The sequence below is a fragment of the Ptychodera flava genome, chromosome 4 (assembly GCF_041260155.1).
Source record: "Ptychodera flava strain L36383 chromosome 4, AS_Pfla_20210202, whole genome shotgun sequence".
Classification (NCBI taxonomy): domain Eukaryota; kingdom Metazoa; phylum Hemichordata; class Enteropneusta; family Ptychoderidae; genus Ptychodera; species Ptychodera flava.
Genome location: NC_091931.1, coordinates 3,319,269 through 3,334,420, shown reverse-complemented (window position 1 = coordinate 3,334,420; position 15,152 = coordinate 3,319,269). Strand labels below are relative to the sequence as shown.

General features: G+C 36.0%; 1 protein-coding gene across 1 annotated transcript in view; it reads left to right on the top strand.

Annotated features, from left to right (window-relative positions):
• The first annotated feature begins 11,614 nt into the window (after nucleotides 1-11,614).
• The window catches only part of LOC139130693 (E-selectin-like), a 160,805-nt gene continuing 157,267 nt past the window's right edge, over nucleotides 11,615-15,152 (top strand). Inside the window, exon 1 of the mRNA XM_070696443.1 lies at nucleotides 11,615-11,807. The gene's annotated coding sequence lies outside the window, so the exon portion shown is untranslated. The remainder of the gene's footprint in view (nucleotides 11,808-15,152) is intronic.

Genomic DNA, 15,152 nt, shown 5'->3' with positions numbered 1-15,152 from the left:
ACGGTCAGCGAACTCGTAGTCGGCGGTTTACGGAATTTAACGGTACAGTTTGCCATAAAACTCCTCGGCCCTGCGGGCCTCGGAGTTTTACTGGCAAACTGTACCGTTAAATTCCGTAAACCGCCTCCTACTCGTCCGCTTACCTATAGTAAATGGGGTCTTTTACTGGCAAACAATGAAACAACAAACAAAGGACTCTATTCAATTTATCTCGACTGCACTGTTAAGCCCACTCGTGTTATGGTTTTTGACACTACTACTACTACTACTACTACTACTACTACTACTACTACTACTACTACTACTACTACTATTTTATTGCTTGCTTGCAAATATAGGATTTACATCATATTTATGGCAATAAAAGTGTAATACAAAAATTAAGTTCAAATTTTCTTCAATACAGATAAAGTAATACAGTATAACAAGAGTAGTTAATAATAAATATAATTAGGTATTTCTTTGTTTATATAAAGTAGAAATATAATCTGCGAGTTGTTCATTAAAAGATAACTCTTGTTTTGTTAGTAGAGAAATAAGCTGATTTTCAGTTGTATCGTTTGGGAAATTGATTTTACCGAAAAAGGACTTTGGACTTTGAACTCCTGACAGACTATTAAAAAGTGTGTTTCATCTTCATACTGTTAGTGTTACACTGATTGCAGTATCTTTCAGTAATTGGGGTTTTAGAACAGTGTGTCTCCCTTTTTCAATTGCTAGATCATGATTGCTAATGCGAAGTTTGGTGAGTACTTTTCTTTTCTCACCTTGTAACTGTGTTAATTTTGGCGTACATTCTTAGTTTACTATTTTCATCAGTTATCAAATTTTTCCAAAAGACTTCATATTTGTTTGTTAAAGTTGTTTTCATTAATCCAGCTATAACTTTTCGGTGTTTAATGAGAGATATCAAGGAGAAAGTTAATTCCTTTTTCTTTAATTAAAGCACTTAAACAGTTAAAACAGGATCTATTGGTAGTATCGTTTACCATTTGCTCCAGGAAAGCTTCTTTAGCAAGATAATAATGTGGTAGTTGTACAATATGAAGCCAGTATTTAACAATGTTAAGTTTGACCTCAAGTAGAAGTGGAAATTGTCATAGTTCACCCCTCAGAGAGCTGCCTTACAAGCTTGTCTGTTACACTGTAAAATGTTCTTAAAAATTTGAGGTGAGTTTTTTGAATTGCTGATTTATCCCACCTCTTGTAATCCATAAAATCTTGTCCCGGAATCTCTGAGCCATACAGTAAAACAGGTTTTTTGAAAACATTGAATAAATTTAGGGGAAATTTTATTTTTCTGTTGTGTAATAAAACCCTTTTTAAACTACACAAAGATTTTACTGCTTATCTGCCAAATTTGTAATTGTGTCACTAAAACTACCATTTGAATTGTCAGTCCTAAGTATGTATAGCTCTTAACAGATTTGATGCATGTATTACCATAGTTAAATAAGTGTGTATCTATCAAGGGAGATTTACTAAAATTAATTGCTTAGGTTTTCTGTAAATTGACATCAAGTTTCGTATTAGAGTAAAATGGGTGTAGTATAGTTAATTCCCTCTGAAAACTCTCTTTTGAAGTAGAGATTAAGACAAGGTCATCAGCGTAAAATAATGATTAAATGGAGTATTATTCAACACTGGTGGTTCATTATTTACTTTGTCTAGATTTGTTTTCAAGTCATCGACATATAAATTGAACAGACTAGGACTTAGAACACAGCCCTGTTTTACTCCTTTTTCAACTTTAAGGTCGGGCGAGACAAAATTATTTGTTTTGATGTGTACTTTGTGTTGGTGTACATGTGTTTTATAAGTCTGTATAATTTGCCATTAATGTTACTTTTGAGAAGTTTATGAAAAGACCAACTCCCCATACCGAGTCGAAAGCCTTAGCAAAGTCAACAAAACAAACATAAATATTCTGCTTATTGTTAATATATTTGACAATGTGTATTATTCTCTTCAGGGTAAATATGTGATCTATTGTGCAATGGTTTTTGCGAAATCTAGCTTGATTATTATTTATAATATGATTGTCATCTAAAAAACTATGTAGCCTTTCATTTAGAATGTAAGAGAGAACTTTTCCTACACAGCTTCCGACAGAAAAGCCCCTATAATTCTTTCGCGTCATACTTATCTCCCTTTTTAAATAAGTGAGTCATAATGCTTGTATTCCGGATGTCTTGAAAATTGGATGTTTCTAAAACTGCATTAAATAATTTAGCTTAGGGTTTACATAGAAAGGAAGAACCATGTTTTAACAACTCTTTACAAAACCCATCAATCCCTGCTGCTTTTTACTTTTTAAATTTCTGATTGCTGACAACACTTCTTTAGTGTTATTGACTTATCCAGCTGCTGATTAGCCTGATTCTTAGTTTCTTCAGATGTTAAACTATCAATAATTTGCTGTTGAAAATCATTATACCTGTCATTTTCAATTGAGCAAGAATTTTTTTTTTAATTCCATCCATGTTGATGCTGAGACACAATCTCCAGTATTATTATCTTATCATTATTTTTTAAGTACTTAATCAATTTCCACATATCATGTGAATTGTTAGCATGTAGACTGTTTAGTTTGTCTAAGTTGTATGGCCAGAATTGTAATTTCTTATTTTTAACAAGTTTTTTTAAACTTCTTTTCTTTTTTTCTTTATGTAATAGATAATTTTTAACTGACTGTCATATGGAGCTTTATTTAATAGTTTAGCTGTTGCTATTAGGTCCCTTTTTGCTGCATCACAGCTTTTGTCAAACCATTTTGATTTCTTTCTCTTTAAATTTTTCTTTCTCTGCTTTTGTCTATTGAAAATTCCACTGCAAGCTTTATCCAAGATGTTATTAAAATGCTCAGTGGCTGAGTTAATGTCAGATTTGTTATTACCAATATGAGTATTCAAAAATTCTGCAAAATCTTTTTGTAGCTCACCTGATGCTAATCTCTCTGTGTAATTGAAAACAGATAACTTATCCATTTCCATTTTGGGGGCATTTGCAATAAATTCACAGTATCTTTAACACTGCTTGGATTAAAATTCGTTAGTTTGAGAAGAGTAGAAATTTGACAATGATCTGAAAAAATTGTGAAATTGTGTATTCTAAAATACTCAAAGTTATCGATGATGTCTGTTGGTGCAAGACCATAGTCTACTTCACTGTTTCCATTCCAGTGGTAACATGTAAATTTTGCACAAATATCTCCAGGTAGTCTGCCATTCATAATTCTTATATTGCTGGTTTTACATAAATCTATGAGGTTTCTACCATACTTAGGGAGCGTTCAGATATTATGGCCGGGTTGGGCCGGCAAATTCTTCCTGCGCATCAGTAAAATAAGTGAACCCCCCTACCACTTGTACCAAAAAATTGATGACCCCCCCCTTTCAAGATGACAAAATTTCATGACCCCCCCAACATTGCTTGAGTAAATTTGCTGCACACCAAACACCTCAGGGGTATGGAGCGATAGAATCCCCCCAAAAAAGAGCTTAGATTTTTTCAAATGACCTTCCTTACAAACTCAAAAGGTGTTAATGCTCAGATTTCCCATTCTGACTTGCTATAATTTTGAAATTACCCCTCAAAGGGGTTGGACAGAAATAACTGGTGGATCGCAATATTTTTGCGCAAGCGTGTGTGCACATATTTTGATATTTGGATTTAATTAAAGGCGGAGCCTCCCTTTAAAAGGACGCCAAGGTATGGCGGCGTTCATTGTGTAAGTGGATACCAAACTGGCAACACGCGGGCACACGCTTCAGAAAATGCCACTTTTTATTTTTCCCCGGCCGCAAAAACACAGACAGACTGCGAAGCGGTCAGCGTGAAGTTGCTGCCGATCGAACTCTGTGGTTATATTCAAAGTTTAACGCGACTGGAAGACAATTTTTTAGGAAATTCGAGCGTTTGTGGTGGGGAATCAATGACCGTTGGCGATTTGAACCGACCGTCAATCAAAAGCTTGCATAAACTCTGTTTGCAGGATTAGCAAAATGTGACAAAAGGTTGAGATCAGTTTGTGTAATTAATGTTATAGAAATCAAACATCATACTGGCCATGTGTTTGACTGGGAGGAGAACTCCACTAATGCGAGAACCTGGGATTGAAAAGTGCGGCTTTAAAAATCAGCTGTTGATAATGTTGATTCACTATACATGGTATACATATATTTTCTCATACATGTATGAGGAATCTATGTAATACTTTCTCAATGCAAAACTATATCTATGCATTTATAGATATTTGATAATTTACATAAATGTACTTAAATGAAATAGGGTTGTTACAACTGGCATGTGGACAAAAAGTTTGACCTTAGAATTTCACCAAAAATGTTCATCCACTATACATGGGAGTCAATGATAAAATTGTGAATAATTTTTTGTCCAATGAAAAACTTGGTATACTTGTGCATATACAGACGTTCAATAATTAACATAATTGTACTTGATTAGAATATGATAGTTAAAGGTGCATATTATGTGTACAAGAAATCTGATTATGGAATTTCACTGAAAATGTTCATCCACTATACATGGGAGTCTATGAGGAAAGTATGAATAATTTTTTCCAATACAAAAATAGGTAAACCCATGTATTTATATACTCTCGATTATTGATATCAATGTACTTGATTAGATTAGGGTGGTAACAAATGGATGTGTTCGCCAGAAATTGGATTTTGGAATTATACCAAAATGTAGATTCATTGTACATTGGAGTCTATGAGGAAAATATGAATAATTTTTTTCCAATACAAAACTATCAAAATCTGTGTATTTATAGACATTTGATAATTCATTTTAAAGTACTTAGTTAGCGTAGGATGGTTAAAGGTTGATATGTGTGCAAGAAATTAGATTGTGGAATTTCACCGAAATGCTGATTCACTATACTCTGGAGTCTATGAGAAAACTAAGAATAATTTTTTTACAATGCTACACTAAATTAATTTGTGCTTTATAGGTGTTTGATAATTGATACAAATGTACTTGATTCAAATAGGGTATTTAAAAGTTCAGATGTGGACAACAATTATGATATTGGAATTTCACCTAAAAGTATTATTTAACTTTTCACGGTACTAGTTGTCTCAATACAGCTAACTGTTAAATAATTTCCCTGACAAAACTTGCTATATCTCTAATATGTAAGTAATAGGAATTGTTCATTGCCCTCAGTGTTGTGAGCTTGATTTACAATAAGACAAGCCTCAGAGTTGTCAAGTCAAAATGTTCATGTGACAGATAATTATACTTTTGTTCAGATTTACAGGCGAATAACTTCAGAGAATGAAATCATGCAACGAATCATTTTTATATCCCAAAATATTTCTGAACAGTGAAACTGCTTTTTGACGGGACGGGTACTTATAAAAATTAAGTGACCCCCCCCCTCTGAGCTGTTTGAAAATACATGACCCCCTTGCAGTTTTCAAATTTAAGGTGACCCCCTCGGATTTTGCTGGCCCATCCCCGGCCATAATAACTGAACGCTCCCTTATTTTCAAATTTATCCATATTGCAGCGATTAAGGTGTGTATCAACAGAATATCCTGGTGGAACTGGTATATCATTTGAGAAATCATTGTCAATAAAATCTGGCAGTAATCCTACTCTGGCGTTAAAATCCCCTAAAATCATGACAGATCCAGAACAGCTATATTTTGTGATCAACTGTTCTAAATGTTCGGAAAATGATTCAGACTTATGATTTGAATTTTCTGGTGCGTTGTAAACAAAGCAAATAAATATATCCTGTTGTAATCTGAAAAATGCTTTGAAAGTTTGCACCACACCATATCTTCTGCATCTGAATGAACCACTTTTACACCCTTCTTTCTAGTATTTTTTACCAAAATAGAAAGACCACTCCTCTGTTGTTTTCTTTTTTCTTTCAGCAGAATAGTCATAGTATCCAGGAATGTGAAAAGTATGTTTCAATTGCTATGTGAGCCAAGTTTCTCCAATACCAATAATGTCATGTTGAGTAATGTTATTTATAAAGTCTCTGTCTTGACACTTTCTCTTTCGGTAACCCTGTATGTTCCAATAGGAAATTGACAGTGAACTTTGTATGTTGCTGTTTTTCTGAAATGTAAAGTTACACATGGTATCTATTGTTTGGTATCATTTGCCTATGGCTTTGTGGTGTATCAACATATTGTGGCAAAATGGGCGATTTCTAGACATATCAAATTCTTGTGTTGCGTCCCCATATTGCTGTATCACCGGATTAACGGGATGTTGGAAATACTGTCTTCTCCTGAAAAGGTTTCGGTTCACACCAAGGTTTGGAGCGAGCATATCCTTAATATTCCTCACTAATAAAGCTGTACCCTGGAATTTAAATGAACACTGTCATGCAAATGTGTTGCTGAATTAATATTGTTGAGATTGATAAAAACTAAATTATTACGCATATTGCACATTTTATGCAGTTCTGTGTTTACAGCATTGAATAATGAATTATTTTGTCTTGGAATGACTGATGAGATAAGACTGTTGACTTTGGGAATTTATCTAATGTTACCAGAACCAACTCAGAATATTTGTTTACACATTCCTCTACAGGAATACTACTATCAATATATCATTTGTACCAGCATGAATGACAATATTATTTTTGTTGGAAGCTGACACAGATTGAATATAACTTGTGATTTGAGGAATATTACTTCCTCTGACAGTTCTCACATGAGTATTTCTGTACACCCTGGAAGGATTAATATCCTTCAGCATAGAGTCACCAACAATGAGTGTCTGAGTCTTTCTTACAAACTTTACCCTGGGTGTTTTCCACGGTTGTTGCTGAGATGATTCATATTCCCTTGCAAATGGATTCCAATGGACACTCTCTGCATTCATGAAAGGTGCGAAAGGGTTGGTTGATAGTTCCTGATCTCTCCCTTTGCTGTTTCTGAGGCTTCTCCTCTTTTTCCTTTATCAGCACACTTATTCTGGCTTCTGTTTCATTTTGAGCCTTGAGCAGTGAGTCGTTCATGTTTTGCATCTCTGCAATGGTGTCCTGAAAATGTCTATGTTGTTGCTGCTGGTTGTGTGGGATGGTTTCCACTTTGGTTTAGGATTGTTGCATCATTTCATGTAATCCCTGGATAGACTTGTTAAGGTGATTAATTTTCTTATCCAGTTGCTCGATGTCATCTCTGCAGTCAACACACTAACTTGCTTTTTGTGATGATGATTGCGTCTGTTTTATCTCCATGATGTTTTTCTTTCATCTTCAGAAGTTGTTGTATATGAATGTTTTGGTGATTTAGATTTGATTCAAACGATCTTAACTTATTTGCAATGTCAGAGATGTTATGCCCATTTCTGATGAGTTCACAATACTTATAGTCAATTTGCTGAACATGTCTTGAACATGCCTGATAAGGTAGTTGCCAGATCCTGAGGATTTATATTGTAGTTGGATCCTGATTTTACTGATGATGGAGTATTTGTTTTCGTTATTTGTTTCCGCTTTGGAATCTTGGATGGTGTATTTTCCTTGTTCGACTTCTTCGGTGTAGAATTTTGCAGCTGTTTTGCTTTCTTCATATTTGCTACTGTCTTGTGTGGTGACACTGTATTGCCTGTTGATTTACTTTGTGTTTTGTTTTGTGTGATCAGAAATGGTGTTGGTAAAATGATGTATCAGGCAGGTATTGGACTATCAGAGTTCACTGATGATGGCTGAGTTGATGATTCGGTTTGCTGTTCTGTAATTTTGTCATTGATACAGTGTGCGAAATTAACGTCGGTCCGACGGTCCGAGACCGACCGATTTCTCGTCGGGCCGAAAGTTTTTAGCAACATGTCGGTCCTTATGACCGACTGGAATTTGGAATAGATGATGAAAATTTCTCCGTCAAGACCTGTAACAGATGCAGATGATGACTAACTTTGAATCATATGATTCAGACTTGAATGTCATGCACCTATCAATGTTTTCCACCGTGGGAGTGCGGGGCAGCAGGGGATATTGATCGCACTTCGTGTCCTGGTAGTGCGGAATTCGATCTATGGTAGCCGTGGGGGGGGGGTGGGGGGGGGGGGTGGGGGGGGGGGGGGGGGGGGGGGGGGGGGGGGGGTTGACAATGTCGCAACATAGTAATTTTTTGTCTTGCGACGTTTTACATTTACGAAGAGTTTTATCCCTCCCATCGATGCGCATAGCACGGTGCAGCTGATTACATTCAGATCAGTATGAATTACGTCCGTGCATGCAGATTCTAGCAATGGAATCGATTGCTTTTGGTGCAACAATGCGATATAATATTATAATAATACTCGTCTAGTGAGTGTAACCCTGGTAATGTTAGCATATCTGTGTCATATGATAACAACACCCAGAATCACTTCACTAGTTCCACACTTTAAGTTTTCGGAATTTACATGTACACAAATGTACATAATACAGACCTTCATTTTATAAAACTGACTCCGTTTTCTTTGCTTTGATTTTCAATTGAAGCGTTAAAAAAATAAACGGTTCATAGAAAGTAAACATATTTGGTTTTGAATATGGAGGTATTTTTTTACCTCCATGGTTTTGAACTACGCCCGATACAAGGACTAGATGTTACACGACAGCCCTATTGTGCTACCAGTCGACAGTCAAGTTCACGTTTCGCTGCGTTTGTTTGTGGACCGCCAGAACATCTTGCTTGCTCGTTGGTCTTCAACCAAAGTTCACAAGACCGACTGTTACCACGATATATCGACGTGATAACAAGTGTACATTTTATAAAACAGAGCGGCCTTATCATAACAGTTTTGTAACAGTTTTGTCGAGTTGCACAATCCGTCGTGTATACTCTCATAGGACGAGAGTAGGGCTTCAAATTGTTTCGATGTATACCGTTTTACGACAGGCATGCAAAACTCACCGTCATCCTGGGCTGTAGGCCTAAATGTCGCAAAAAATACGTCTTTTAAGATTTTACGGTATCATTAAGTGATCGTTTCGCGATCGTTTTCAGCAGCATAGAGTGTCTGTCTAACTTTTCAGACTCATTTTGATAACTTTAAGCTTTCAAAGGGCGATGAGACCCAGCAATCGCTCAGGCAAAACCTTTTGATCAGAAAATATGCATTCATTTCCGCGAGTGGCGACGTGTGCCATTCATGTTGTCTGCAATTTCTACAATCGAGAAAAAGTTACGATACTTGTCCTTTTAATTAAAAGTATAACTTCATCTGTTTCTTCATGAATGCAACAGAGGTCACATTTAAGCATATTTATTTTTTGAAAAATGTTGAAAGTAATACATACGTCATATCAAAATACATACCAAGTATTTTCTTCCTTCTGTTTTACATTGCAATAAAAAAGACGTAGTGATCAATGTTTGCCTAAAAATTATTCACACACTCCCCTTACTCATGACTGTTTTCATGGTACTAAGCTATTCACTCAGTCTTCTACCACTCGCGTTGGCTAATTTCAGAAGTGATTTTCAGCTCGCCAACCATATTCAAATCACAATATCACATGCCCTGGTGTAGTATACAATTGTATACAGTCATGTAGAGAACATAATCCCCCATAGAAAGTAATGGGAGACAAACTGTCTCGCTTTCATCATCCACATGTAGTCAGTGCATGAGCCTGTATTCGCCGGCCCTGGGTGTTTGACATCATTGTATGGTCCGAAAGTGGGTATTTGATATGGCTAGAAAACAAATGTCAAATTCTCCTGTTAGCCTCATAGTCCCCCCATGGTGGAAAACATTGATAAATGTGTGCGCATGGCAGTGAGGAAGATGAGAGCTGTGATCTTTTTCAGATTCCAGATCATGTAGATGAATGAGTCATGATCATTCACTTACACTATTCTGCAATCTATGTGAACAATAGTCCTTTTGAGTGAATACTTACTGACTCTATTGATAAAGTACATGAAAAATTAAATATTACAACATTCAAAAGCATAGTATCAGTGGAGAGATTATTGACTTTAATGGTCGTTAACAACTACATTTACTGAGGACCGGCAGTTTTCTGTGAGGACCGGAAGGCTTGACTTGGTGCAGGCCCTTATGACCTGAAGCTATTTTCTCTTAATTTCGCAAACTGCATTGATCTCTTTAAGACATGTCTCTGATATCCCCTCTGTTAAAGTCAGTCTCTCTTTTACCGCCAACAGTAACATATCAAGTTTAGCTGATAGCCAGTCTACGTGGTGACCTTGAAACATGATAGTTCCAGTAGAACTGTAAACATTCACAGTGACCTGCCCTTCAGATCCGTGCAGTGTGAATTTAAATTGCTGAATATCTTTCATCTTATCTATATATTCTGGTCTAGCAGCTGATAAAACATGAATCCAAGCATCACTAAAACTTGTAGCTTGCTGGGTGTCATTTCCTTCTGTGCAAAATTTGAAACGTACTGGTGACCCCCGGTGGTGACCTCATTGTCTTGCCCCATTCCACATTGATTAATCCTTCAAAATGTTTGTCCACCAAATTATCAAGCCAAGTCTTCTTAATATCTTCCCCCTCCATGTCAAGGTCTTCTGAGAAAAAAGAGTCATCGGAGTTTTGATATTGAAGTTTTCCATGGCCATCAGCCATAAATGTAATAAAACGGGTAAGTGCTTTTGCTCGCCTGGCCAGCCTCATGTTTCATTACAGACGAGTGAGTTTGAAATTAATGCAGAAAAGTGAACCCGTGTCTAAGAAAATTTGTCAACATGTCTAGAATAGTAAATCATTCTAATGCAGCTCTTTTCCCTCAAAGTCCCTCCGATGTGTTACTAACCTGACTGCAACTGTTGTTTACTCAATTTGTGACCTCTTCATCGTTTTCTCAAATGCCATTTCTCATTCATCAGCAATCAAAGTCAATACCTTAAAGCTCCATAAGCTGTATCTTTTGGCTAGTTTTTCGGAACTTTTGTTTTATGGTTTCCCTACACTTTCTGCATTGAATGCCTGAACTATAATTTAATACCAAGTATTTAGCATATCAACACAACCTATATGAGTATAATCTCTATTGTTATTGTTGAAAATTTTCTTCAAGTCCGGACTAGAATTCATTTGTAAACAATAATCAATGATCACTACACACATACAAGGGTTTCGAGGGTCTATGTCACAAGTTACAGCTTATGTCCCTTTAAGAAAGCTCTAATTATTTATTATTGATTGCAAGTTTAGTGTTGAAACTTTGAAAAATAAAAAACAGAAAAGAGATTAATTACAGAAGAGGGGTGATGCCGATGTTTCCTTAGTTATACGCCTCATAACGTCGAGAGAAGATTTTGTATCAGCATTATCAATTTGAAGTTTTTAGGAAGACTTTCCCCTTGTTGCTTGATTTTTCGCCATTCCTGAGTTAGTTTAAGAGTCAAATTGTTAATTGTTAAATTTGTCTTAAGACAAATTTCGGTTCCTACAATTTGAAAGTAAGTAGATGCTGGACAAGCTATTTTGTGCATCAATGCCAAGAAAAATACGAGCTGAAATAACCTCAAACGACCTTATCAATATTCGGTGACCTGAAATGACCTTTCACTTTGATTGATTTACTAAAACGACAGTTCCTCCTTTTTACGAGTGTGACACATTGGTTGAAAGAATGTGTGGGTGTATGGAAAATGAGCGAAAGTTTCCCAGATGCCATCTAATGAACAGGGCGGGAGTGTGTTTACTACGGAGCACTTGTTCATAGCCGTAGGCAGCGACGTCATAGTCACTACAGGCCTAACTGTGGAGAAAAATGAACACCAAGTTCCTGGTCGTCGTGTTGCTACTTTTCCTGGTCGTGGCGACTCTTGCACCTGGTTAGTTATGATTTTATATCATTTATTTAATGTTAGATCGTTACCAGTGATGCAAAATGCACTGAACAATTTATGCGGTCTTTATAGAGCATTTGATAGAAATGTTAGTAATTCAGAAACGCTAATATACATGAAGCTTAAAGGGACAGGTTTGTTATTAGTTTTATATTTGAACATGATTTACTGTACGCAGCTGTCAAATGAAAGCAAATGACTAGTATTATGTAAATTGTCAATGTCAAGTACAGACAGTATGGAGGCTTCCAGCTTCCTTATAACGCTTGAAATGTAGAATAATCGAAAGACTTTCTAAACGTCTTATTTGATACTGGGATTCTTGTTGTCTTACGAAAATGTTTCCAAAGCTTGACTTGATGTTATAGAAAAAAAATCGACACAAAAAATAAGGCATAATCAAACAATCCTTCAAAGAGCTGGCTGTGAATTCATAGACATGAAATAAAGTTGTCTTTTTTGAAAGTTTTATCTTCCGTTTGATCAAAATTAAGTCGATGGCAAGTACGTCTTCTGTATCTCAGTACTGTGACAACAAATTGGTACTTATTACAAAGTGCACTTTGCGTTCAACAAGGAAAGCTCATGCATTTTCACACTATTTTCAGCAGTCCACACAAAAAAATATCAACCGTTTGTTGTAGGGCGCAGAGATCACCATCAACATCTTTCTGTGCTAAAATTAGCATACATTATTTAGCCAACGAAGATATTTTATGCATGTCAACATGACATAGTTTGAATTTATTTCTACATTTTTCTTCTCGTTTTCACGACAAAACTCTGTTTCAAGTACAAGTACACAGTACCAAGAAAGACCTCATCATTACAGATGCGATAAGCACTACTGATTAAAACGTTTGTTCCCTTGCATATTTCTGATAATAATCGAACAAACGAAATAACTTTGCACGCCACTTACAAAAGTTGATGAGGAGGAAACAGCATTGAATGTATTGCCGCTGCTTGAGAACTTTCCCCTTGACGAGTGTTCCTCATCCGGGCATTTGATTGGGAACTCTGGGAAAAGTCGCTTGAAATTGACAAACAATAACCATTTGCATTTCGTTGATGTTTTACGCAACAAAAATCTACAAATTAGCTTGACATACTTTATCAAAGAGTCTCGCTTGACATATACAATAATTAAAAAATAATATTACGTGAAAATAATTAAATATAATATTCAATTAACTTACTGCCCACCAAAAGCTCCCGCTTAAATGTCACACTTTGGCGGGTTAGTACTTCAGTGAAATTCAAATTAAACAATCAGATAGCTTTTTAGCCCTGCCTTGGCCCGAACTGGGGACATTACCATTTTGGGGCTCGACCTAGGATGAATTTACTTTGGCGCATTTTGCCATGTTCTTTTTCCCTTTACGAATCGGTTCACGACAACTTTGTATGCCGCAACATTCACTTTTGTCTTATGAAAAGAAGGATCCACTAGAGTACTTCAACTATACATCTGTGCGAAACGCACTCATTTCCAATCAGTTCGTGATATGTACGAGCCTATGGTGGTAAATACAAAAACGTGAGCGTAAAACCTTGGTCCAAAAATTGTCTAATTATTGTATGAAGTGATACAGTATATGAATCACCGTAAGTGTAATAGTCACAAGGAAAAAGGCTTCACAAATGAAAGGATAATTGCTTCAAACAAAAGAAACTGCATGTTCAGAGGGTGAAAACATCGATCGTGGTCGTGAATGAAAATGTGGCGGACGTGAGTGAGACTATTCTATTTAGGCGATGGGATGAGCAGGGTCAAAGAATCAAGAAAGTACTGGAAAAACGTGTCATTTTCCTTACGTTGCTGTCAAGGGAACTCGAGTTTCCCATTGTTTTAACATCTTTTAATGGTTTCTTTATTATTTTAAAGTATGATCCGTTGTCATTAACAGTGACTCAATGATTCTTTTGTTGTATTCTCGATATCTGCGAACACCTATTAGTCACAAGCACGACTGCATCTTGCTGTGGTATAGTCGCTTGAGAACTGGCATAGTGTTGTGAGTCTAACCAGAGACCCTCGAGAAAAACGTTTTTCTCGAGGGTCTATGGTCTAACAAGCTATCTGATTGGTCCACTTTGAATTTCACTGACGTACTAACCCGCCAAAGTGGGACACTTAAAGACGCCCAGCGGATTACATGAAAGGATGCTCATTATGCAAAGAGACGCCGGGCTAGTAGCTTGAATTGAGCGCTCCAAAGATTGCGGTTTTTTGCGTGATTTTTATGAAAACTTATGAAATGGAATGCTCTACAGCAGAGTACATACCTGATCAATACACAACAACTCCATATTTTCAAACTGATAAGTTTCGGGTCAATTTTAGTGAGTGATTGTGCGTGCCCAGTGAGAACGTCGACCAAGGGGACGCCGATTGGGATTTGAATACCACTGTCAATCAAACCTTGTGCTAAGTAAGACACGAGTCAGCTGAATGTGTACCAAATGTCATTTAGCATGCACCTTATCTGCTAACGGTGACTAAAAATAAATAAAATATGTGTCAAGATTTCCAGTGTCGAAAGACGTGCGCAATACTTTGTTTTTTTATTGGCTTTCAGAAAAAGAAGACATAACAAAAAATACAGAAAAGAGAAAACCAAACAAGAAAAAAACAAAAAAGCAGGACAGTGCTTCGGTTTAAAATCTCAAATATTCTATTTGCAAAATAGACTTAATTTGACCATTTTGAATCCGTATCATCCTTATCAAAAAAACTTAATTTATATTTATTTTTTTCTACTGTTATTCTTTCTTGTACCCATATTGTAAATTGTTGAATCTTTTGTATTCTGTGCAATCTTCTGCAATCATATATGTATTTCTTACCTAAAATTACTAAAACATTAACAGTGAATGTATCATCTTTCGTTATAATCCCGAGATAACATTCTCTGGAATCAGTGTTATTGGAATATTACAATTTTCCAGCAAAAGCGATTCTACATCACTCAAAAATTGAAGAAAATATTTGCACTCAAAAAAAAGATGGACTATGTCTTCCACCCATTTATTACAAATAGTACATTTGTCATTTGTGATTACATTTTTACTTTTAAAAATTTATTGGCAGCTATTGTACATGTGAAAGCTTTGCAGGGCAGTATCGTCTGTAATTTGAAGGTCAATGGAAGAATTTTTTTAGGTCACCGACAAGAATTCTTTCTATCCACTTGGTCGTACTGACTTGTGTTTTAATTTTGTTCATAATCGTACTTTGAAAAAGACTTAAATATATTTCCTACATATTTTTTCGGAAAAAACGCTGGTTTATTAATCGATTATGTGTTTTATTTTTATTTTTGCTTT